At 42.0% G+C, this 26,883-nt stretch overlaps 1 protein-coding gene across 3 annotated transcripts in view; it reads right to left on the reverse strand.

The window, feature by feature from the left end:
* AMBRA1 (autophagy and beclin 1 regulator 1) overlaps positions 1-26,883 on the reverse strand; it is a 177,927-nt gene that overhangs the window by 72,252 nt on the left and 78,792 nt on the right. The window lies entirely within an intron of this gene.

Consider the following 26,883-nt stretch of genomic DNA (forward strand, 5'->3'; position numbering starts at 1 on the left):
TTTGCATATTCATAATAGCAGCCATCATGCGCTGCAGCTCCTCACAGGTAAATTAATCCACAATGGGCTGTTAGGAATGTCACATTGCTTAGCGTTATGTCTGAATGCAGCCACTCACACAAATGCACTCAGGTTGCATATAATGACAAATTATGAGTTAATTACACTTCAATTCCGCTTTTAATTAATAATTTACAATTGGCTGGGCTGTAGGTTTGATTGTGACTTGCAAACTCGGACCACTGGGTTGTTTAAGGGTAAACAACCCAGTGCTTAAGCCAACAACAAACCATGGGTTAACCACTGGGATGTTTAGCCGCTTAACAACCCAGCACTCTAGGTTCGCACATCATGCTCACAGCCTATGACCTGGCCAATCATAGGTTGTTGATTAAAAGTAGAAGTGAGGAATGCACAGAAGTAAGTGCACTCACTTCTGCTCATGGTTGGCAAATTGTGGGTTAATTAACCCACAATTTGCTATTATGTACAGACTAGCCCATATACTGCTTACAAGGGGAAATGATACAACTAATCACACAAAATATGGAGAATTTCAAGGTTCTTGTGCAGTGTTTTGTTGTCCTAGCAAATGTTGACGACAGAAGTTTTCATTAGCTGTTGAAAGGTACTGATGGATTAAATTTGTATAAAAAACATTTTCTCGCCAATGAAAATAAAAGCATTCTCAAACAAAGGCCATTTTTTCAATGACTTTGGCCAAAGCACAAATGAACTTTGTTTCATCCCATGCAGTATACTGGCACTTGGATCCAACTGAAGACTTTTAAATTGGATTTTATATTAAAAACAGAATGCTCTGTGCTTATATAATTGAGTATTTTAATTATTTTTTATGACCTATGGCTAAAACAAATAAACTTGGACCACAATCTACAATATAAAAGCACTACAGCAACAAAACACAGGTTCTATCACTGCCAAGAGATCAGAGCTTTGGGTGGATTTTGGATGATCCGAGGCAACAAGAGTAACTATCCCAACTCTTCCAGATCTTTATGTTCCTAGTAAGACAAAACAATCTTTGACATCTCCCCATGCAGAGATAATTCAATCTGCTGCATCTTGTGTATATCACCATAGAGGGAGATGTAAAAATTCTATTTCAAATAATACGGAGACACAAAAACATGTGTGCTTATTTCCTGCAATTCTCCAAATGCATAAATAAAGCCACTATATTGTTTCCCACTGGCAGAAGGAAGTATGAGCAGCAGTTGGAAGTGCACCCTAAATGCTGGAGTTGTGTAGCCACCATGCCTAGAAGAGCTTGGAGGCTTCCCACAGTATACGCAAAAGCAATCAATTATGAAGAACACTTTTCTCCTGATACCCTAGATGTGTTAACATCTGTTTTCGTCTGAACAGCTCCTTATTTTCACAATCAGCCCCAAAATACAGAGCCAAACTGCCAATTCAAAAGGCTACTAGCCTTTACTCCTATGTTGAGATCAGGCTGGAGGCTCATGGAACAGAAAACAAACTTCTCGGCACATAGCAAATGGTGTGGCATGACTGATTCCCCAAAAGATTATACATTTTAGGAAATTGGTATGGGAATGCTGTTTGGTGGACATAAGAAGCACACAAGTAGGAATTCCATGTGCTTCGTTTGTTACATAGGACCTGTTCCTCAGTGAGACCCTGAGTTGTGAAACAGAAAAATTACTTCAACAACGTGCTCACCCCTGCTTCTAGGTTTGCAGAACTTGCCAGGGAACGGAATAATAGATTTGAACTTTCCTCATGAGAATAGGCTTCAAAACATATTTCTCTGTTTCCATTTGGCAGTGATCTGTGATGGGTTCTACTGAATGCAGCTGATTAATCTGATTTGTTATTTCATGAGAAAATTGTAGACTCTTCAACAATTACTTTCACTTAGTGCATATGGGAAGCACTAAATTGTTACTTTCTTTGATCAGTATTTTGTTACATTAACTGTTAGCTCTTTGTACACAGACTTTTTTTTAGTAATTATACATAGTACACCCTTCAGACTATTCTTTTTCTGCTGCTGCTGCTGCTTCCTCCTCTTCCTCCTCCTCCATGCATCAGGAAAGGCTGTGAACTGGCTGCTGTCAGATCTTTCATAGCAAAAATAGGCTAAAGGTTCAATTCTATGCAAGATTAGACAGGAAAAAAGCCCTATAATTCCCAGCATGCCCCAGACAGGATGGTTGGTTGGAGGGATGTGGAGAGTTGTAGGCCTTTTTTGTCTAAACATACACCGGATTGCAGATTAACACTATTAAATTATCCTCATAGGCAACACGTTTCTGCTATCGACACATAATCCAATAAAGGCCCACTATTCATTATTATTATTATTATTATTATTATTTATTTATTTATATAGCACCATCAATGTACATGGTGCTGTACAGATAACACAGTAAATAGCAAGACCCTGCCGCATAGGCTTACAATCTAATAAGTTGTAATAAACAATAAAGAGGGAAGGAGAATGCAAACAGGCACAGGGAAGTGTAAACAGGCACCGGGTAGGGTGAAGCTAACAGTATAGAGTCAGAACAAACTCAATATTTGAAGGCTATAGGGAAAAGAAAAGTTTTTAGCTGAGTTTTAAAAGCAGTGATTGAGTTTGTAGTTCTCAAGTGTTCTGGAAGAGCGTTCCAGGCGTAAGGGGCAGCAGAAGAAAAAGGACGAAGCCGAGTAAGGGAAGTGTTTTTTGGGTTTTTTTCATGGCTACTGAAAGTGTTGTTTGGTTGGAAGCAGCACTTTCCAGATCCACCTATAACGTACACCTAGACTCTGTAGTGGTGTCTCAGACGATGCTTGTGCCTCCCATACCATGTCTCCATATGCATCCAGGCAGCCACTCCTGTGTTCTTCACCTTATATATTTATTAATCTCTTCTGTAATCTTGAAACACATTATCATGACAACAGGAGTGCCTAAAATGTAGACATATGCTACTGTGGCATTTGCAATGACTATGTTGCTCAGGACATCAGGGGTTCAAGAAATAAGAAGCTACATCAAGCAAGTACACCGTGCAAAACTGAATGGAAGGTCTTGTTTAGGCTTAGTATTGCCAAAAGGACCAGAAGTTGGGTTACTTAGACAGACAGACACACACTTTTTTTTAAGAATAGAGGCAAATATATGTTAAGAGGCTTCTCCATTTAAACCATGCCTCTTCCACATTCTAGTCTTTGCAGATCTTACAAGTCAGTATCTAAAATCTACCCCACATGTAATGTTGTGAAAATAACCTGCTCCAGGTGGGATAACCACCACCACCACTCTTTTTAATTGTGCACTAGGAAACTAAAGACAACTAGTCTCAAGCTCTTGTCAGTCTCATTTTTGCTGCAAGCCAACTAGAATCTCAGGCAAAATCTGGAGTCTTGCTCTAAGGTATAGAACTACTGTTAAGGTCAGTTTCAGCTCTGGTACAAACATGTCATAGCAGATGGAGTGCTGGTGTTAAGGAGCAATATATCTTGTAACCATGATGGAGGGAGTGGTACTGCTCATCATCATGTCTTGTTCATTAGCAATAGGTGTCTATAAAATTCATATACTTATATTCTAGACAATCAATCCTTTATTTACAGTAGACCAGAAAAAGAAATGTACAGTTATTTCAAGCAAAAGGTCAATAAGATAACCTAAGAATAAAACATATCATTAGTAATATATTTAATACATAAAAATCAAGGGTAAAAGGGAGTAAGATCAGAGCAAGGATGGGACATGTATTAACATTAGATCTTGAACAGAACATAGGAGGAAAATTCAAGCAATCATATGTGGTCTGATGAGAATGGCCAGATTCAGAAACTAGACAACAATCGAAAACCACGGTGCGAGGAGGGGATCAAAATTTCCCAGTAACAATCTGTTGTTGTTTGAGTGTTAACAATAATGCTGCATGCCTAAACCAGCTTGGAAACTATGAAACAAAAGAGGGATCTGTTATACTATAAAGGTGTGCTGTCACATCTGACCCTCCTCCTCCCAGCCCAAAGTCTAAGGAATCTTTATAAAATTGGGGGGAGGGGTGTTGCATGGAGATTTACTTATCCCACCATTTAGAGTTAGTAAAAACATGTTCATATTAACTGCAAATAAAATTAAAGACATTTGTTTTTTACTTAGGTCCTTTACCAGCTAAAATGTAAGAACTAGTTCACAAATTCTCTTTATTGTTTATTCACCTTTTCAGCTTACTAGTGACTTCTGAAAGCAGTTTCCTGACCTCACTTCCTCAGGCTTCTGAAATCTCTGTGAACTTTAGCTAGCATGGTCTCAGAAAGCTGATCTGTACTGTATTACAGAGCCTCTCATACAAAAGGGCTAGCCTCTATAGTCCTATCCCTTGATCCCACTGCCTGGTTACTTGCATCTTCATTAAATGCTGTGGACATCTGCTTTTTAGCCTCACGTCACTGTTTATACTTTGCACAAAAACAAAGTGAAAACTGTGCCTGGCAGGCATTCCTTTGTGTAAAGCTCTCTCTTCCCTCTTTCTGACTTTTCAGAGCATGAAATATGCCTGCTAATCCTAATTGCTTCAGATGGCAAGCCTTGTAACACAGGACAATGAGGGCAACCTTCCTCCAGTAAGCACAACCTGCATCCTTCCTTCTTGGAGGCAACTACTAGAGAGCAATCACAGCTGCTGTCCTTTCTTGCTGTACTGACCATTCTGCTCTGGATTAATATACCAAGCTTCATTGACAAGGGAGGCCATCTTCGTAGAGTTGCTTCACTTTCCCTCTTTAGGTTCCACGATTCAAGGTATGATAGTCCAAAATATTTCTCCTCTAGTACTCTGATCTCACCATATTATGATGAAGGAGTGCTGCCTCTCATCATGTATCAGTTTCTGGCGAAGCAGAATATCAAGGGGCTGAGTGAACGAAATATTCCATAAAGCAAAGTAACCTGCCTTGTCCCTAGCGCTTGGAGAGTTAATACTTGTTGTTTAATAGCATATAGTTCAAGACAAAAAGCAGATGGATAGCAAATGCAGCTCTGCAGCAAAATATTGCAGCGTGGACTATATCTCTCTGGTGTTCTAGCCAGTCCATTCGACACACATACACATACATACATACATACATACATACATACACACACACACACACACACACACACACACACACACACAGTGAGTAAGCATTCTGTGTCTCAGTTCACATTGGGCTGTTTTGGTGGATACATTGACCTCAGTCACAACAAAATCTCGAATTTCTCCACTGATTTCCCTGGGAAGATTTAAAAATAGCTCCTCAGTGAATCAGGAAATCACCTATCCAGACAATGAGGTGTTCACTCTATCCTTTTTATCTGTATGTGTCTCTTCCCCTGTCTTCCTTTTCTAGCGACTCCATTCCATTCCCCCTCCCACCCAGTCAACATTCTGTGGACATTGAGCACACTCAATTCTCATTTGCCTCTTTTGAGGGTCCTCCCATAGGGCGTCTTTCCCCTAAAGATTATTCTTTACTTCTACAAAACCAGGTCTGCTGAGACCACCCTCTTGTGCATGCCTGTTGCCTTTTGGTTATATAGGCAATGAAACTCAAACATTTTAAATTAGAAAGAGAAATCTGAACATTTAGCATCCTATATTCGAAGAGATTAGGCTTGGCCGTCCAAAAATTGATCCAAGATGAAAACCATTTTGCTGATCCAAACTCCTCTCTGGCTGAGATTTTGCAAGGTCTTTGGAGGACTCCTCATAGTTGATGTGATGTCTGACTCTGGGCTGTTGGGAAATTTGAACCCATGATTTAACTTGGAATTCCTGGGTTATTTAGAGCAGTGTGGGCGTATGGTAACCAGCACACACTCTTTGTTCTGCTGCATTTTCAATAACCCATATTTTTTTAAGCATTCTGTTTTGGCGATGTGCAAACTGCGCCAAGGCCTCTACACACTTCTACTGCATCAACTTGAAATGGAGAAACCAAGAATGGTCAAACCCATTTTGAGATGAAATAATGGAAAGGAATAGGCTACACCCAAGGAGACCTGTGAATGTTCACAGGTTGTACCTTCCCTGTGTTCTTTTCCCATTCTCCCAGCCCCTCCCTCCATACAGAGTCTAAAAGCAGATTACTGTTATGGTGGGTTTGCTACTTCCTTCTCTTCACCCCTTCCTGTCAACAGTCTTTTGATAGTTTTATGACTTCTGAGCAGATGGAATGTTCAGAAAATTCTCTAACACCTCACCAAGTCTGTAAATCTATGTTTTGTGCTTTAATTTTATACCCTGCATGTCTCTCTCGGACCACAGTTAATGCCTCAACAAATGCCTAAAATGGCTTTGTCTTCACAAGTAGGTATATAAGATATATAGGGCTGCAAGAAAAAAACAAGAACTTCAATTTGTGTTCAGAGAACAATGAGGAGTCACAAAGATTCTGGACCACTTATGTTATGTCCTCCAATGAACAAGAAGCAGGCTGGAATTCCTTAAGGGCGCAATCCTATCAAGAAAGTCAGCAGCCTCTGAAGTCAGAGGCTGCCAATGAAGGGCAGCCAGAGCACAGAGGCGATCCTTGCCTCTGTGCTCCAACTTCTCTGCATTTTTACTAGAGGGGCAATTTCACCCATCTAGCGCAGGCTTTGGGGGTGGGGGTCAGGGAAGGGGGTCAGGGTGCACAGAGGAAGCTGCATAATGTAGCTTCCCCGGTCTCCTCCCCTCCTATCCAGTGGGACCACCCCCTTTGTCCCTGTCTCTGTGCTATTTTTAAGTGTGGCGACATAGCTGGTGCAGCCATGAGGGGAGGGGGAAGGGGAGAGGAGTGAAGTTTCTGGATCCAAGGTCAAGGCCATGGTTTTGACCTTGGAGCCCAGAAACCAAAAAAATCCTATGTCCCCCAGACACTCTCTAGGGAACACAGGCTTGCTCCCTAAGACTACTAGCCCCATTTCACTGTCCTTTGCCTTAACTGTACTAAGCTACAATGTTGGAAAGTGCTGCTTAAACCTTTTCTCAGCATAGAAAAAATATGTTTCATTTTTCTTTACTTCAATACATACAGTAAAAACATGACACATCAATGAAAAAATGCTATCAGCCCAGCAACATAATTCTGGTCTCACTATACAGTGACCCAGGGAACATACAAACATATACTACAGTTGATTACCTTTCACAGTTGCAATATCCTATGGTGGGGGTAGCTCTGCTCAAATGGTATTTACTTGAACTGAATTCATACTAATGTGAGGGGATGTTAAGGCTAATAAGCGTTCCCATAGGGAAAATGGAGCTTCATTAATAAAAATGAAGCTCTTGACAACTTAAATAAAACCCTCCTTGTAAAGACAACCATGAAGGAAACAAGTGCTGACAGCTCACGCCTATATATTGCACTCCAAGAGCACACTGTGCTCATTAAGGGCTACTACCCAGTGCGATGCCTCCCAGGCCAGCTGCTTCGCCTGAGAGGAGAGCAGCAGTATTCACTTTCCCTGAAAGACACAAGGCTGAAGGACAGTGCCTGAGGGAGTAATTTATGATTCTTTCCCAAATTTGATGGCAAGGGCGCTTCAGCAGATGCTAGGGTGTGAGGAGAGTCAAATGAGCTCTCTCACAGGGAAGCAGGGACAAGTAAAAAGAGCAGAACAGCATATTCTAGGAATGGTGAAGTGGTAAATCAATGGGAAAGACAATAAAAATAGGGGTATCAAGAAATTTGATAAGACCAGCAAGAAAGTAAAAATATCTTGGAGGAATCAAAGCTGGAAGAGATGTACAGGATCAAATGGGTCCCAAAGCTCTACACACAGTGACAACTGACTACATATCCAGGTTGAAAATGTACGGGTGCTTGACCGGTCTGTGATCATCTTATTGTTGTGATGCTGGGTCTCAGGAAGCTTAAGGAGAGCCCAACAGGGTGGGAAGGAGCAATGAGAATCCAGCCATCTGGTAGATAAGTAAGAAACAGAACAAACCCTCACATGCAGAAGAGCCAAGCAGACAAAGGCCACACTCACACAAAACAGTATGCCAGAACGTCTGAGAAATCAGGCTTATTGGTAAAGAGTGGCATACTGGTGTGCACAATCTGACCATTCCTGCTTGGTACCTTCTACAAGCAGAAGCAGCTAAAATAACTATAACTTGCAAGGTAGAAAAGGGTAGTATTGCATCGGAACTATCCTGGATCCATAAACAAACTAACTGGTTTCTTGTGGCATGAGATTTTAAAAACAGCAGCCTACTTCCTTGGATTAATGAAGAGGGAAGATGGTAGAAGCTCAACTCTCGTTTACTAGAGAAGAAACCAATCAGGAGTCCAGGTATGAGCTTCTACCAACTTCCTTTTTCATTAATCTAAGAAAGGAGGCTACTGTTTTTAAAATCTCACGGCACAAGAAACCAGTTAGTTCCTAAGGCTTCCCTGTTTTTAACCCAGCCACAATTCACTCTTGATTTCTGGGATAAGAAACAGGTGAGTTATTGGAAGCCTCAAATAGAGTGGAAAATGTAAAAAATATTTTACATTTAAAAGTTAAATGATTTTTAAAAAGGGAAGAATTAATACTTGAGGGCCTTAGGTAAGGTCTCTAAGCAAATATTAGTGCCATCTGTGAAAAAGGCTTTAGCTCAATACAAAACATCATAGAAAAGATACTTAGCAGACAGAAAATGAGTTAAAGTGCTTGGCAGCAGAGTTCAGCTCAACAGGTAGAATTCCATGCTGGTACCTAGTTAAATAGTTAATTTGGCCAATACCTGCTTATGCTGGTGGCTCAGCAGATTGCCATCCTACTTCAGCTCAGCAGGAGTTAGAGTAGATACAAGAGCAAAGAGGAAAGGTGTTATGTCTTTCTATACGATAACCACAATCCCAAACAGACATAAACCCATTAATTCCAGTGGGTTTAGGTATGCCTAATTCTACATTTGATTGTGACCTAAGTGTGTTTGTTTAAGAAGTCAAAGTTCCCAAATCTGTCTCAGGCAAGCTATAAATCAAGCCTGAGCTTAAGGCAAAATATAGAAGAGCTACTCAGCATTTGGCCCTTGGAAGAAAAAAAGATACATACTTCAAATAAGTTGAATTTCTTTTGAGGGCAGAGTTGACCTTAATCCAGTTTGAATTAGTTCTTCAAAACTCCACTAAGCAGAACTGACCACAAACTGGCTATCCAGCATAATAGCAATTCTTTTCTTTGAACAAATTGCGAACAGAAAATAGCAAGAAATTTTGTCACAAAAAGAAATGAACTACTACTGCTATTAAGGAACATTTATTCAGAACAGCTGCACCCATCAATACACAGATAACAGACTTACAGTGCAATCTTATGAATGTCTGCTCATAGGTAAGCCCCACTGAGTTCAATGAGACTTACTCCCAGTTAAATTTGTATAGGGTTACAGCCTAAATTCCACAGTAGTTTCTGGTCACGTAATAGAATTAATAGAGCAATGTCATTTATTTTTAGTTCATTTTTTTAATTTTTAGGAGGGACCAAGCAATTGTAGATTTAACGCTTGTTGTGGGAAAGCAAAGTTCCACTGCCATTTTATGTGTCCCCTTGTGAAGCACCTTAGCTCAACCATTTTTCTATTTGTGTGAATGTGGCTAGAAATACATCAAACTGCACAGGGCAAATCAAGCTGTACATTTCCCACCAAAATTCTCTACCGACATGGACAAGGAGTAACTCCCACCTGCTATTTAGCTAGAGTAAGACCCCTTGTTATTTTAAATGCCCATGCTTCCTCCAGCTCTATTAATCAAGCCTCACTCTATTACATATTTAACCAGCTATGTAGAGCCCTGAGAAGCGAAGAATGCTATACAAGTAGTATTGTCAATCCCATTTAAAATCCATTAAAAGCCCATCACCCTTTTTGATAAACAAGCACAAGATTTTCATCTTTCTTTGGTGTGCTTGGAAATCACTCTTCTGGACCACCCCATTATTTTGCAAGGTCTTCAACACACAACACCTGAAAGCGAAAAAAGTACTGCAGATGTATTTAGAGACAAGAGTCTCATGCAAGTGTAGTAACAAGCTACTGAGCATCTTGCTAACTCTGAAAGCTGCCTGACATGGATGCAACTTGCATAGGCCTGAATATATATTCTGCTATTATGGCAATTCCAAAAGAAGCCAAGTCAAATAAAGCAACAGCAACACCTCCCACATACTAAGGGAGAGATTCAATGAGAGTCAAAAACTGCTGAATATTAGGATATGAGGAAAAGTCAAGCAAGCAAGCAAGCAAATTCAGTGGGAAGGTAAGTAGAGGACAGAGGTCATCCTCAGGGGTCCTTGTCCGTGAGCCCCTACCAAAGGAAGTGAGGCAGGTGGCTACCAGGAGGAGGGCCTTCTCTGCTGTGGCACCCAGCTGTGGAATGGGCTCCCTAAGGAGGTTCGCCTGGCACCTACACTATATGCTTTTAGACACCAGGTGAAGTCCTTTTTATTCTCTCAGTATTTTAACAGTCTATAAATTAATTTTAACTTTGCTGTTTTAAATTTGTATTTTAAAATTGTATTTCTCCACTGCTGCTGATTTTATCCTGGTTGTGTTTTTATATTGTATTTTATATCATGTTTTTATACTGTTGTTTTATACTTTGAATGGTTTTAATTTTTGTGACCCGCCCAGAGAGCTTCGACTATTGGGTGGCATAAAAATGCAATAAATAAATAAATAAATGTTTTAGGTGCCAGTTAAAGACCTGCCTTTTCAAGTCAGGCCTTCCCTGACTGTGCTGTCCAGTTTGATTGTGAGCTCTCCAATGATAATGTTATAATGGAAGATGTTTATCTTTTCGTTTTAAATGTTTTTAACTGAGATATTTTGCATTTTGTTTTTAAACGTTTTAACTGTGGTTGTTTTTTATTTTTAAATTTCTATTGTAAATCATCTTGAGTTGTGATTAATTAATTAATTAATTAAATCTGTCTCTGGTGTTTGAATAATTTTTACTGCTGTTTTTCAGTTACTTTTTGCTGCAGTTTTAATATTGGACTGCTTTATTGTTAAACTGTAAGTGTTATTTTTAAATTGTTTATTATTTTATCCTTGTTAGCATGAGATCTCTGGAGGAAAAGCAGGGTATAAATGTTTTCAATCAATCAGTAAATAAACAAAGAGAAGCATGAAAAGGAATAGGGCATTAAAAGAAATCTTATGATATTCAAAAGAAGAGGAAGAGGCAAAAAGGGCATGAAGAGGAAACCAAACACTTAACACTACTATTATCATCCCTTATCCAAAGACCTGGAGTGAAGTGTTATCAATATGCTATTGACACCCAGCTCTACTTCTCTTTGTCATCTGAGTCATCTGGTTGGATTTGGTAACATACTGGATGAGGCCAATAAACTGAAGCTTAATCTCAACAAGACAGAAGTCCTGTCAGCAGATGGTTCCCTAGTTCAGGGAGATGGCATTTAACCAGTTCTAGGTGGAGTTTTGCCCCGCCGAAGGGAGGAAGAGGTTCACAGCTTGGGAGCGCTCCTGAAGCCAGCTCTAAATTCAGAATCTCAGGTGACCTCTGTTGCACAGAGCACCTAATGGGACAGTTGTCTTACCTATACCCAGATTACAAGGATCCACCAAACCTCCAGCTTTAAAATTAACTGACTCAAGGCTTAATAACAGACGAGTGGTGGCACAAATACTGGTCATCAGATGGGTCAAATACACAAAGAAAAAAATGCTTGTTTATAAGAGGAAATCGGTACAATTTCCTCTCTTTGCTTTATTCAGGGCCTGGTCAATGTCATAAGATCTTCATTTCCGCTAACAAAGAGCTTCTCCAAAGCTGATGGGGTTTCTAAAAAACAAAAGTGCAATACTGTGAAGCTTCACTGGACTGAGAATCAACGAACATCCCATCCTTTGCTTATCATCTTATAGCTGTGCATTCATGGTCTGCTCAGGACAGCTTGCTTAGTAGAGCTAGAATTTATGGTTGGTAGGATAATTTACACCATTTGCAAAAAAAAAATCATATTAAATCAAACTTCCGCCTTTTTTACACTAGAATTACAAAGTGTATAGGCTCTCTTCTCATAAAATCAAGCCTAAGCTCCATCAATAGTCACCCTTAGAATATCCACATTTAAGGTCAGAATATACATTTTAGAACAAATAAAATAACAGTGCCATAGAATTTTGACAGGCTCTGTGAAATATATCTTTAACTTAGCCTGAGGTACATCACTAAGGCTTCATCAAAAAAGAATCCCCAAAATATGCTTGTCTTTTTTCCTTCTATGGTACATCTACTGAAAGCAATGTGGGCCACAAAATTTCACTAACTCCTGCACAGTTTCAAGGGTCTTTGCATTAGTCATTCTCTCTCTCTCTTTGTGCAAAAACGTGTACTGTGGGTAATGCCCTCTTAAAAGACCCAACGGGATGTGAGAAAGTACTTTTATGGCTGACTAAGCAAGCCTGAACGCCTACAAAGAGACACAAGCCTCAAGGGGCCCTTCGTCGCCCACAAAGACCGGAGCACTGCTGCAAGCACAGACCCCTTCCAGAATACTGATAGCTTCCTAGGAATATGCAATGTTGGCATGATATTAAAGAGGCAGAGTAATGCAATCCTTTGATCACAAACACGTATTTGTCTTTTTAGGGCACTTGTCTATGCCCCTCTGAACATGATATTAATACAAATGCAGTTACTCTTTGCAGTTTTCTATTTGCACATAGAAGATAAAACCTTGCAAAATCCACTTTAAGATCCTTAAAGAGGCAGCGGTCCGGTTCTGACGTTTGCACACTGACAACACTAAGGCCGCATTGGCACATTATGTTAAACCATGGATTACTGTGATGCGCACCACCAGGAAGGAGCCACAGTGAGCTCAAGTTTCCCCCTCCCCTCTTGTGTTCCCAGATAGATGGGAGAAGGATTCAGGAAGCCTTTACTTTCGCTTTTGGTAAACTATGGTTTGTTATGTAATCTGATGCAACAAACTGTAGTTAATACTACAGTTAGTTTCAAAAAACATCAAATTGTGTTTTTGAAGCAGGCTTGTTAAAATTAACCATAGCTGGTGTTAACCACAGGAAATCAGTTAAGCTTTTGAACTCCTCCTCTTGGCAGCACTGGAGGAGAAAGGAAGGAAGAGTTCATTTATTTATTTATTATTTATTATTTATTTATTACATTTTTATGCCGCCCAATAGCCGAAGCTCTCTGGGAGGTTCACATTCATGATTGCAAGGCTTACTGCAGCTCCCCCCTGCTCATGTATGTTGCACTAAACCAGAAGTAAGCAACTTGTGGCCCTCCAGGTGTTTTTGCCCTAGCCAGAATAGCCAATGGTGTAGGACAGCGGCCTTCAACTGGTGGATGGTGATCAAAAAGTGGGTCGCAAGATCAGTCCAGATGGATCGCAGCAAAGCTGTTGCTGCCATGTTGGGCAATTGTGAAATTGTGAAAGTGGGTCCCATGTTGCAGCCTGGGAGTCCGAGGTGGGTCTCACATCTGGAACAGCTGAAGACCACTGGTGTAGGTTGTTGCCCACCCCTACATAAAATTATGATTTAGCATGATATGCAAATACAGCCTAAGAAGTCTCAAGGGAGACTCTACTATCATAGGTCGGTTTTTAAAAAGACCAAGGGGCTTTGGATGCAACTGAACAGGCTCTGGGGGTCAGACAGAAGATCCTTTCCCACAAGGAGTTCAGCAATTGCACTTAAGCCATCTCCTGAGACATGCCCATCCTGACCTATAATCAATTAATTTCACTTCATCCTAATGTCACTGTTTGGTATGTAACGTGAAACCATTCATAGCATTAGCTATAAGCTAACAACTCTGTCCTCAAACATTTGCTTTTGTGTGTGTCTTTTTATGTGCCAGCTCTCAAAATTCTTGGATGAAGATTATCTCCAAATTTGGAACTTCTTCTCAACTTCAGATGCATTAACTTTCAAAGCCATCTACTTCTATTTATCTCTCAGCTTTCTGGTCAATAGCATCCTCACTATTCAAACCTAAACCTAGCATTTCAGCCATAACTAAAATAAAAATAAATGCATAACTACATAAGTCTCTCATTCAGCAGATCCAGGAACTGCTGGGCCCTGCCACTCTTGGAAGCATTAGGCCCAAGCTAAATGGGATGGTGGCAGTTCCATTAAGGAACTACCGTAACCACACAGAAAAGAGGGGACGAGTAATCGAAATTTGGGTGGGAGGAGGAAAAAAGGGAATGTACAGTCAGAACGCGCTGATGACAATTCCAGTACTGGAGCTCAGCTGAAGACAGAGGCTTCTGCATTGCTCTCTTGTGCATCCCTTCTACTTTTAAGTGCACATCCATCTTCTTCTCTTTCTACCTGACTGGGACAGTTTCATGTTTAAACAGATGGATATCTGCAATTAAATCTAGTTTGGCTCTTAGACTCCCCAAATTAGAAATTAGAAATTTATTTATTTATTTATTTAATACATTTCTATACCGCCCAATAGCCGGAGCGCTATGGGCGGTTCACAAAAATTAAAAACATTCAAAGTATAAAACAACAGTATAAAACCACAATATAAAATCTCAACCAGATAAAAACAGCAGCAATGCAAAATTACAAATTTAAAACACCAAGTTAAAATTTATTTATAGACTGTTAAAATGCTGGGAGAATAAAAAGGTCTTCACCTGGGTCTAAAAGCATAACCTCCTTAAGCATGGTTAGCAGCTTGTTAGCACTGTTCACCACTATTAAAGGAAATATATCCCTCTTAAACCAGGATCTGAAACTACCAGTAAAGAGGGAGGACAACAACACACATTTCGGAGATTCATTTGTGCTATGCTAACCATGATTAGCAGACAGCCAGAGTTCCGTCTGCACCAGCACATACTAATTGAAAGACATTAATGAGCAAAGCCTAATTCTGGAAGAGCTTTTGTTTTTCAAATGGCATCAAAGAGAATTATTTGATCATACTTGGCTGGTGTAAGCCTCAAGTCACAACAATACCCAGAGGTGTAAAAATCAGTAGGGAGGACACTAATATTAGAACAGGGCAGGCTATCCTCTTCCAAACAGAATGCCGCATGCCTAACTGTACCTCAACTCTCACCTCAGCCTCTTTCCTAACAACAAATTGTAGAACGTGAAATTCTCCAGTGGGAAAATCCAATCCTGCTTTGTTCAGCCCACGGACATTGTATAAAAGCTAGATAAGAAACAAAACCAATAAGCACAATTTAATATATACACACATACACACTGCACCTGATGCTTAGTGGGGTAGGGGCTAGTTCCACACTAAGAACACAAAATGAGAAGAATTCTGGCCACCAAATGGTGGAAATGGCAGCAGACAATTAAAAGATGACTCATTAAATGGTTTAACAACTCTTCGGATATGAATTTCCAATGAGGCAGCCTCGCCGTTCAGTCTCCAGCTTCTACCAGTTACTATACCATTTTGCTCCTGTGGACTTTGAACTTCCAATTAAAATAATGCTAACTGAAATCGCTTCAACAAGCAGCCATCTGCAGTCAAAGAAACTTCTCACTGCAGAAAGCTGTCTGCATCACCGCAGTGTTTTCTGTCGACTTGGCCCTTTTTAAGTCTCTAGAACTGTTCCTAGTAATGTAATTCTTGAATAAGTGAACATGAAGGCCATAGGGTCTGCATTCATACAAGCTGAAAAAGCAGTGCAATTAAAGCTTCATATCTGCATTTCACAATGTAATCATGATGCCAGTACCCTTTCCTAACATGATGATGGTAATTACCAAACAGAAAGCTAATCATTTCCTAACGCACTCCTCCCTACACTGATAGAGACATGCTGTCAAAGGATATCTCCTCCCACGTAACAGAAGAAGCAGTGGGATGCTATGAACATTTCCATAACCCTAGAAACCTCTTGGTGCAATCCTTTTGCACACTAGAACAGCACTGCTCAAAACGATCCTCCAAACTGTTGCATTTATCTCCAACAAGCAAAGATTAAAATGGAAGTGGAGTGACTTCGGGTTTGAGACTTGAGCTGAACAGGGACATCTTTTTTTAAAAAACAAAACAAAAACAAATCTATTGCGTACCTTTAGTTTAGCCACATTATCTTCTAAGAATTCTTCTGCTGAATGAAGTCTACTATATAGTGATATGAGTAAAAGTTGGATATGTGCTTCTACAAATCATGGGAACTTGTTGGCTTATGACAGATTACACTGAACACTTAGTTTAGGCATTCCCCCCAATGAAGCTTAAAACTATGCATTTGTTAACATGCACAAGATGGAAGGTTTGGTTTCAACGTCCCTGTGTGACACTGCTCCAAGCATAACAGCATGCCACCAAGCTTCACTAGCTATGGTATTGTCTATCAAACAAAAGATGTTTAAGGAGTTACTACAGATCAGCTTGCGTTTACTGCTGAGAAAAGATAATTCAAGGGAGTAGAAGTGTAAAACACTTCACATTAGGATTTCATTTGCAGAAAAATTGTCTCACTTGCCTCAATTACACAGGTATATCAACAGATTGCCATGTAGGCTTAAGTTCTAAAAAGGGACAATTGGCCCTATTTCATAATGCAGTTAGTAACAAAGTGCAACACAACAAGTCAAAATTACTTCAGAGGAACAAATGGAGAGGAAATGCAGGTGCAGACATTTGACTATTTAAAACTGAAGTAGATGTCTTAGACAAGGGCTTATATAGACCTACAGAATCATAGAATGATTAATTTCTAAGAGTCCTCAGAAGTCATCTAGTCCAACCTCCTGCCAGCAGAGGAAATTCATTACTACCTTCTCTCTGATAAATCCACCACTTTCCAAGCAGCCGTCTGCTTTGCTGTCAAAAGCTCATACCATCAGGATGTTATTCCTAATATTTAGTTGAAGTCCCCTTTCTTGTAATTTGCAGCCATTCATTTCAGTCCTGCTCTCAGGAACATCAGAAAAGAAATTTGGTCCATCGCTTATGTCGGGGTTGGACAGAAAGTAGATCAGCATCTACTGGTAGATCTCTGAGTAATTTCCAATGGATCTGCAAAGATTTCTGACTCACAAATGTTTAACAATAATAGCAACAAAATGATTTTTCCCCATCAAAAAATTATATTACTGAAATAAAGATAGGTTGAGGTAACCAGGAGTGGATTTTTCTGCCAAAGAGCACTGTGAGATCAGTTCAGTTCTGGAACTCAAAACAAATTCCTGGGCTCTCAATTGTTTACTTTTAAGTGTATGTCTTTGGCACCAGACTCCAGTTGATGGATCTCAGAGTTCAAGTAAAAAAACAGAATTTGTAATGTTAGCGACATCCAACAACATCTGGGACATCCCACTGTTTCTAGCAGGACTGTTACGTCTTCAATCCAGTCCTGCCATAGCTGTCTAATTTGAGATGTGAACTTGCTGACTGCTACTGAGTCCTTGGTGATTTTGCTGCCTTTTGATGTCTGCTCAGGGCCTCATTCTTTAGCATGAATAGCCCTACCATTAGGCAGAGTGAGACAGTAAATCCCGTAAGTTCAAAGTCTGCCCACCCAGATCTATGACAACCCTGTAAATATTTGAAGATTATTATTACATCACCTCTTAATAGTCTCTTCTCCAAGTTAAGCATAACCAATTCCAAATTAACCATAACTTTTCTTCATAGGACTTCACCTCCAATCCTTCACCATCTTTGCTGCCCTCCTCTGGGCACATTCCAGTTTACTGATGTCTTTCTTAAACTATGGTGCTCAGAACTGTTAAAGAAGGATACTGACAATCCCCACATGTCCAGAGCAAGGCAATAAAAATAGTGAAGTCCTATGAAGAAAGGTTGAAGTAGTCCTGTACAATTGCCATTCAGTAATTAAGCACATCCTGTGATGTCAAAATGTTCAGCAAAAGAGAGCATGGTGGTACTAATGTCTGATCAACAGAACCACATGAGCTTTTGGGGGGTTAAAGAGCACAGGGGATCATAAGGCAAATTATCTACGCCAGAGACCCTCAGAGCAAAGATTAATTTAATTTTAAAGGGGTTTGAATGCAGGGGAAGCATCAGCCCAGTATGATAAGGAAGTCTGAGTAGCTGCTTGGGATATGGTTTCCAAGGTAACTAAACCAGCTTGTTAACATGTTCACTTTCATCATTAAGGAAAAAGTGAAAAGTAATTAGGTTAATTATTGAAGCAACAGCCAGCATACCACCACTAATTGTCCATTTACCTAAGGCGTTTAAAACAGCAGTTCTAATTCCTACTGGGATGGAATGTATCGTAAGTCATTCACCTGAATGAGTAGTTTACATAAAAGGTGAATGAATGATAAATTAAAGAGCCATGTATAGCTACAAGCAGAAAATCATTTTGTCCAGGACAATTTTGCTGGATTCAGAAGTTTGCCCAAATCCTGGTTAAGAGACTGGAAATGAGCCACAAAATCAGCACTCCATCCTCACCATCTCCCTGGGTATGGCTAAGCATAATACTAATTATAGTGTCACTGATACAAATACTAATCAAATAGTTACTGATCAAAAAATATAATAATCTAATCAACCCACAGTTTGAGGTTAAATCCAAACCAACAAACTATGATTTGAGCAAGCCCTCCAAAATCAGGATTGCAAATTGTACGTACACAGGGATTTGGAATATATGCAGGTTGCTTACCTGTAACTGTAGTTCTTCGAGTGGTCATCTATGCATTCACACATATGGGCTCTGCGCCCGCGCGGAGACCTGAAGCGGAACCTCAAATAGCTAAAAATAACATTTTAGGCGGGAACCATCCCCCAATGCTACTGCGCATGTGCACGCGGTTCCCGCCTATACCTCAGTTTACAGGAGTCTGACATTGTAGCCCCATAAACTTTGTATAAAAAAACATTTAGTGTAATTCAATTCACAGAAAGTATTAAAATACACCACCAAGAGGGCATAGTGGGTGGGTTGTGTGAATGCATAGATGACCACTCGAAGAACTACAGTTACAGGTAAGCAACCTGCATTTCTTCTTCGTGGTCTCTATGCATCATACATATGGGCGATTAGCAAGCTGACATACCTGGAGGTGGGTTGGTGTGTCATCTTAATATTTCAGGTGCATAGTGATATCCTCCACACCGTCATTTTCAGTGTCGACAACTCCGGATGCCGTATCATGCCTCGATCCCGAGTCAGCAGCATCGGTGTCGACGGGAGCCGTATGTAATTGTGGTTCGACAGTCTCAGCGCGTGGGAGAACCACGGTTGTCGAGGCCACCACGGGGCTATCAAGATGCAGTCCGATTTGTCCATCTGGATCTTGGCTAGGACGCGTGTTAGCAGTGGAAAGGGTGGAAACAAGTAGAGTAGGGCTCCTTTCCATGTCCTGGTGAACGCGTCCCCTAAGGAATGTGTGCCCTTGCCTGCTCTGCTGCAGAATTTGGGGCATACAGCGTTGTTTTCTGAGGCAAAGACGTCGATCATGGGGGTACCCCAGTATTGAAAGAGGTCCTGCCTCGTCCCGACATCGAGCTCCCACTCGTGGTCGGTATGGAACGATTTGCTCAGAAAATCTGCTACAGTGTTCATCTTCCCTGCAACATGGATGGCGGTTAAGAAGATGTCTCTCCTTATGCACCAGTTCCATATCCGAAGGGCTGATCTTGTCAGGGGATGAGATCTTGTGCCCCCTTGTCTGTTGATATAGCAGACGACAGTAGTGTTGTCAGTGGCTACAAGTACACTGTGTCCCTGCAAAGTTGGTACAAAGGCTTTCAAGGCTTTTTCTACTGCAAGCAGCTCAAGGTGGTTGATATGCTCGGTCTTCTGTGGCGTAGACCACCTGCCCTGAACCTGGAGCGATCCGCAATGAGCGCCCCATCCTAGCAACGAAGCATCGGTAACGATCGTCTTCAATGGACTTGGGGCTTGAAAGGGAACTCCTCGAAGGAGATTCTTGTGTACTGTCCACCATAGAAGAGATGACGGCATCGAAGGTGGTAGAGACAGTCGAGCCCGATGAGGGTTGGTACGGAGGTCGAAGGTTCTGAGAAACCAGTTCTGTAGGATTCTCATCCGTAACCTCGCGAACCTGATGACTGCAGTGGTCGCAGACATTAGCCCCAATAGTCTCTGTATCGACCACGCGGTGGTAAGGCGTTGAGCTCTGATATCGAGCACTTGGTCGCGTAGGGTTATTGCCCTCGATGTTGGGAGGTAGGCTCTTCCCTCTACCGACGACAGGGGTAACACCTATGAAATCTACCCTTGTTCGAGGAGTTAGGATAGATTTTTCTAGGTTCACCCAGAGACCCAGGCTGTCGAGGAGTTGCAGGGTAGTGGTAATGCTGTCCTGTAGGGTAGCGCTGTCTTCTGCTACCAGTAGCCAATCGTCTATGTAAGGGTAGACGGAAATTGCTTGTTGTCTGAGGTGAGCACATACCACCGCCATCACCTTCATGAACACTCGTGGTGCTGTTGCAAGTCCGAATGGGAGGACGGTGAATTGGAAGGGTTGGTCCCCAACTAAAAATCGGAGGAATGGTCTGCTGGATTCTCTGATGGAGATGTGAAAGTACCCGTCCTTCAGGTCTATCACTGCAAACCAGACATTTTTCTGGATTAGTTGAAGAACCGATGTCACCGCGGTCATACGGAACTTTTGGGGGGTGATAAAGTTGTTGAGTTGTCTCAGATCTAATATTGGTCGAAGACCTCCATCTTTTTTCGGGACAGTAAAGTAACGGAAATAGAACCCCTGTTTGAGTTGGGGGATTGGTACATGCGAGAGATAGCTCCCTTGTCGAGGAGCGTTTGAATCTCTTGGAGAAGTGGAATAGATGGTGTTATCTTTACTCCCGAAAAAGGAGGGATGGTATCTAACTCGATGCTGTAACCGTTGCGAATGATAGTGAGGACCCAAGAGTCCGTAGTTATTGCTTCCCATTGTTGAATGAATTGCTGGAGTCGGTGTCTGAAAGGTGGTAGGTATGGGTAGGGGCAGTCAAAGGTGCTGTTTCTTTCCAAAATCCGGCTGGCGTCGAGCCTGTTGGTACCGAGGCTGGTAGCTACGTTTTTTCTGCATTTGCTGCTGTTGCTTTCTAGGCTGCTTATCATAATGAGAGCGTTGCTGTTAGAAAAATGGTTGCCTGGACCAATGTCTGAGCCTGTATTGGACCATTGGTGCGGTAAAATCCATCCTCTTGGCCGTTGTACATGCCTTGTGGATAGATTCTAGCGCCTCATCGGTTTTTGCATTAAAAAGGCCTTCGCCGTCGAAGGGTAAATTTTCAATTCGCGTTTTAGTCTCATGGCTTAACCCGGCAGACCTAAGCCACGCATGTCTTCGAAGGGCTATGGAGCCCATCATGGCCATAGAATCGCAGTCTGTTTGGTGTCTAGCAGTGCTGAGCTGCTGCTTTGCTATTGCCTCCGCCTGGAACACTCCGGCGAGCTCTCTTTTACCTTCGGGCAAGTAGTCACAAAGTGATCCAATTTTTTCCCATAAGAAAACTTGGTAACGAACCATAGTGGCTTGGTAAGTAGCGGTCTTCAAACCTAGTGAAGTAGACGCGTAAATTTTTCTTCCTAGAAAGTCTAATTTTCTACCTTCCTTATCGACAGGGGCAGAATGGATCTTTTGGGATTTCCCCTGTGAGGATTCGACAATGATGGAATTGGGTTTCGGATGTTGAAATAAAAATTCTGCTCCCTTTTCCTGAATGCGATACATCGCCTCGAGTCGCTTTGAAGTCGGTGCCGTGGAAGATGGTGCTTTCCAAGACATCTGTGCGGTTTGCAACAAAGTAGGAGGGAAAGGTATGGCGACCGGTGCATTGGTGTCCGTGTGGAACACGTCGTAGATGGGTTCATCAAGTCTCTCTAGAGGCTGATGGGTTATGAGCCCTAATGATTGAGCCATTCTTAAAATGTGCTCAGAGAAATGCCCCATATCTTCGGATGGAGACGCAGGATCTTTAGAATTTACTGCATCCTCTGGTGATGGAATAGATGGTGTCGGTGCTACAGATGAGAAAGAATCCGACTGATAATCATCGTCAGGTGAAATAGAGTGATGTGGAGAAGACGGTAACGGTTGAACTTCTTGCTCTGGCTGTTGTGGCAGTACGGGTACAATTGCTGTACTCGGTACCTTAGCCGATTGATTACGGTATCGACACGATGTCGGCGTTGGTGGCGCAGAGTGGTCACTCCTCGTCGGTACCGACAGCGGAGGTGCCATAGTGCCTGGAAGGGTTCTTGATACTGGTGGATGGGTGAACTCTCTTTCCATAGGTTGTCGGTACCGATAATAGTAGTCCTCCGCTGGTAAATATGCCTGTGGGCGATAGTATTCCCAATCGTCCCATTCTCGGCGTCTGTGGGGATCAGCATATGCTGATTGCCTGTCCCAGTCAGAGCGCGGTGAGTATGACCGCTCCTTATAACCTGTAGGTCTGGGAGATCTAGACCTGGCTGGGGAGATCGGAGGCATAGACTGTTGTGCCTGCCTGTCGAGGTCTGCGGCTGCTTGCTCGCAGAGAGGAACTTCAGGCTGTACCGATCGCGTTGGCGTCGAGTCTCTAATCTCGCCTTCCGAGATTGACTCTAATGGCCTCGGTAGCAACGTCAGTACCGATGCAGGCCTGCTCGATACCGTAGCAGTCGGTATGGTAGAGACACGTTGTGAGGAAGATTTGTTAGAGTCTTTTCTCTTTTTCTTCCTTTTCTGCAAATCAGCAGACTTTGGAGTCCGGGCTTTTTTAGAAATTTTTCTAGCCACAGAGCTAACCAAAGAGCGACCAGGCGTGAGGGGTATATCCATCCTCTTTTCTGCCATGGTCGTTTCCGAAATGACGAAAGTTTGTACGCCAGAGCCCTGGTCGTCGTCAGTACTCTGTTGAGTAAGAGTAATGGTTTTCTTTGGAATTGCAGGTTTTTCCATAGTTTTCTGTTTTGGAGCGTCGGTCGCCCTGAGGGCTTTCTCCCACAAAATGGATCTGAGCCGATCGGCGCGATTCTTGCGTGTCTGTTTCGTGAAAGACATGCAATGGTGGCAAGTCTCTACTTTGTGTCCTTCGCCTAAGCAAATTATGCAAAGGGAGTGACTGTCCGTCGGAGGGAGTTTAGCCCGGCAGCTAACACATTTTCGAAAAGGATCTTTCACTGCCATAGGACCAACAGGCCCCAGCGACCAGCAGACTGCCGCGAAAAGAAAATAAGAAATAGTAATTTTTTAAAAAAAATTAGAGATAGTATAGAAGAAATAAGAAAGAGAAGAAAATACTGAGAGAAAAGATACAATTTAAGAGTAACTATAAGGATTTTTTGAGAAAAACGCTAAGAGGTCAGTTTTCTAGGTCTAGCCACAATGGCGGACGACGAAGAACTGAGGTATAGGCGGGAACCGCGTGCACATGCGCAGTGGCGCTGGGGATGGTTCCTGCCTAAAACGTTATTTTTAGCTATCTGAGGTTCCGGTTCAGGTCTCCACGCGGGCGCAGAGCCCACATGTGCGATGCATAGAGACCACGAAGAAGAACCTCTGAATGCTGCCGCTATCTTGGTTTTGGACAGTTATTATATCATATCACTGATATGACAAATGCTTTCCATCTCAGCCATGAAATCTCTAAATAAGATTATCTAATTCACTTTTGGATTGCACTTCATTACATCTGGAAGAAAAAAAATCTCCATTTTTTATTTTTACCATGCTAGTAGGAGAGTCCTACATAGAATAACACCCAGGGAGCCACCGGTTGAACAGAAAACATAGTACGAATATGGCAACAAAAATAGTTTTAAAACTGAATACCGCTTTTTCACTATAAGTTAAAGGCATCTTAACAATTCATTAAAATGATAAAAACAAATTTATAAGATAGAACAGAAGATAAAAGAAACGAAAACCCAAATATTGTCGTTAAATAATTCCAGCAGCCAGAAAACCAAACTAATCAGCTAAATCGAATAGACCTAAACATAATCCAGACAGACTTTCTCTAGACTCTGGAGAATAATAAAATGCAAGGTAGGCGCAATCACAGCAAAGACCCTTTTGGGGCAGGGGGAGCCTAGCTTAACCTCTGCCTTAAAGCCTCCAACAACAATTCAGTTGCTGGGCAGATATACATGGAAGTAGGTAGTCCTTCAGGTACCCTGACCCTAGATTGTATAAGGCTCCAAAAGGTCAAATACAGCTAGAAACAAAACTGGGAGCAAAGAAAGCTCTTTTAATTGGTCTTATATGTTCACATTAGTACAACTCTATCAACAGCCTGGTTACTGTGTTCAGAACCAGTCTTTTTCAAAGACCGCCGCAGAGTAAGTAATCTAGCCTGGACTGGGTTTTACTAAAGCATGGATAACCGTGGCAAGATCACTCCTTTCAAGGAAAGGCCTCAGCTGGCATCACCTGAAGTTGGAAAAAGGAACTCCAAGCTCCAACATGGGTATCTAAAAGCAATACTGGCACCAGGAGCACCCCCATGCTACAAGCCTGCTTTTTAAAGGGGAATGCAGCCTAATCCAGCGCAGGCTGAATATCACATCCATGGTTACACCCACCCATTAATATTATCTGCCTTATCTGGATTCAACTTCAGTTTATAAACCCTCATCCATCCTACTACTGGCCCAGTAAAAAAATAAAACAAAAACTGAACAGGATATTAATATGAGCATGAACAGTACTGCTCTGGCTGCATAATAAAGATGCAGGAGGATGCAACAGTTTCTTATATGATACAACTTACATGCTAGGGAAATTGGGGTGTTTACCATAGAATGGAGTCATTGTTTGGGAGCCTGTCCATCATAAACAAGAACATTTTCATTGGTAAAACAAACTGCCATTTCTCAGGCGCTAAGGATTTACTTGCATCTAATCTCAAGGTTGCATCTAATCTCAAGAAACCAACTACCACCCTCAACACCAAATAGCAAGAAAGGTTACCACCACAAGAAGTTGAATAGGGAGGAAAAGCAGATGTCTCCAGCAAAGCAGAGCTGGAAAAGAATTCAGCAGTGTTGCCTGGCAGCAAATTATCATCTCCCAGTGAGCTATTTCCATATGCCTACAACAAAATCCCACACAGGCAACCGGAATAGGGAAAGGATGCTCTCAGCTAAACACCACAGGCCTCCTCCCTGTTCATCAAGCACTGCTGGCACAGAGGTACTTAGCAGCCTTAAAGTGTTGCACCAAAAATGTAAGGAAAGGGAAGATGTTGTCTTATCTGGTAAAGTCTTTTTTTTTCTAGGGATGAGCAAAGGGAACTGGAACATGGAAAGCTGCTTTGTACTGCTGCCTTATACTGAGTCAACACCAACTGGCAGCAGCTCTACAAGGTTTCAAGCAGAGGCTTTTCCAGCCCTTCTGGAAATGCCCAGGATTGTACCCGGGACCTTTTGCATGCAAAGCATGTGCTCCTCCACTGAGCTACAAGTCCTCTACCTCAACAAACAGGAGGCAGGAAGTTAAAAATGGCCTGACCTGAGAGAGAGAGCATCCTACCTCAATCAGGAACAGCCAAACGCTTAAAACAGGGATAATCCGTCAGAGCTGGCATGCCAATGGTGGCACTCGCTCTCTAGATCATTGCCACTCTCTGACCACTAAACCCACTCAAACACACACACACACACACACACACACACACACACACTTTCTAAAGACACAGGCTGCATTTGCTCTTCACTGAAAGTTGTGAATCCTGGCTTATTAAACTGTGATGACCAGCATGCTTGTGCACACTGCCCATTCACTCTTCCTTTTGCGTGAGTGGATAAACAAACCAGGAAGCTGCAATTAACATAGCTTCCCTTTATGTCTGAAAACAAGTATGGTCAATTGCTCCTAAACAAGCCAGGATTTAGAAGACAACTTCATATCAAGCCACAGATGAATGTGGGTGGAGCCAGAAAGGGGAGGCTGGCAGTTTTGATAGCCATTGTCAGGGCCAGCCCAACACATTTTGCTGCCAAAAACAAATACCAAAATGATGCCCCCTCTATTACACATACAAAAGCAGTCTGCATTGGCAGATTAATCTGTATTTAGTAGTGATTATGGCACAGCATTCTTCACTGCACTTGAAGGTAGCACGTTAACTTAGGTGGCACAGAGCATCGGCGCGGCGCAGCATGGCATACAGGTCTTCCTCCAGCACTTTGCTGCCGCCTCTCAGCCTCTGCTGCCTGACATGACTGCTTCACTCTGCCTAATGGTAGGACCAGCCCTGGCCCTTGTTTCCACGTCTGGGACCAAGGAGAGTGTGTGGAGTCTTGGAGGAGAGGCCCCATGGCTTAAGGCTGGCAGGCAGGCTGGTGGTTTCTCATTCAGGCTTAGAGCGAAAATCTAGTATCTATGGAACAATCAAAATCCAATAAGGAGACCATCAAGGAACCCTAAAGCAGATGGACTCTGAAAGACTGGGATGGAATGTCCTTCCACTCTTTCCCAGAAATTTGATTTGACAGAGAAATCAAAATTTTTCCTTTTCTGGTCATGAGCAGAGACACATTAAGGAAGCAAGTCTGAAGTCCCAGGACCAAATAGAATGTTGAGGCCAACTGTGGATCTACTAGTCCAAAACTCTCCAACCAAAGCATTATCTGATGAACAATTAACTCCTCCCACCTACAGAACTGCTTCCATCCATGGAACACATGGGGGGAGGGGAGCACGATTCCCTCTCCCCCCTGAAGCTTCTGGGAGGACACCGCGGAAGGCGAGAAGGGAGAAGTCCACTTTGAGCACCATTGGATTTTACCCTATGCATCAATCGTGTAGTATCTTGATTGTGTCACCCATAATCATTAGGACTGGAGACTTCATTATTATTTATTTTCAGTATTATCACTGTTATACATCTGTGCCCAGATATTACTTGACATATATATTCGCATCATTAGCTACA

Source organism: Elgaria multicarinata, chromosome 2 (assembly GCF_023053635.1).
Source record: "Elgaria multicarinata webbii isolate HBS135686 ecotype San Diego chromosome 2, rElgMul1.1.pri, whole genome shotgun sequence".
Classification (NCBI taxonomy): Eukaryota; Metazoa; Chordata; class Lepidosauria; order Squamata; family Anguidae; genus Elgaria; species Elgaria multicarinata.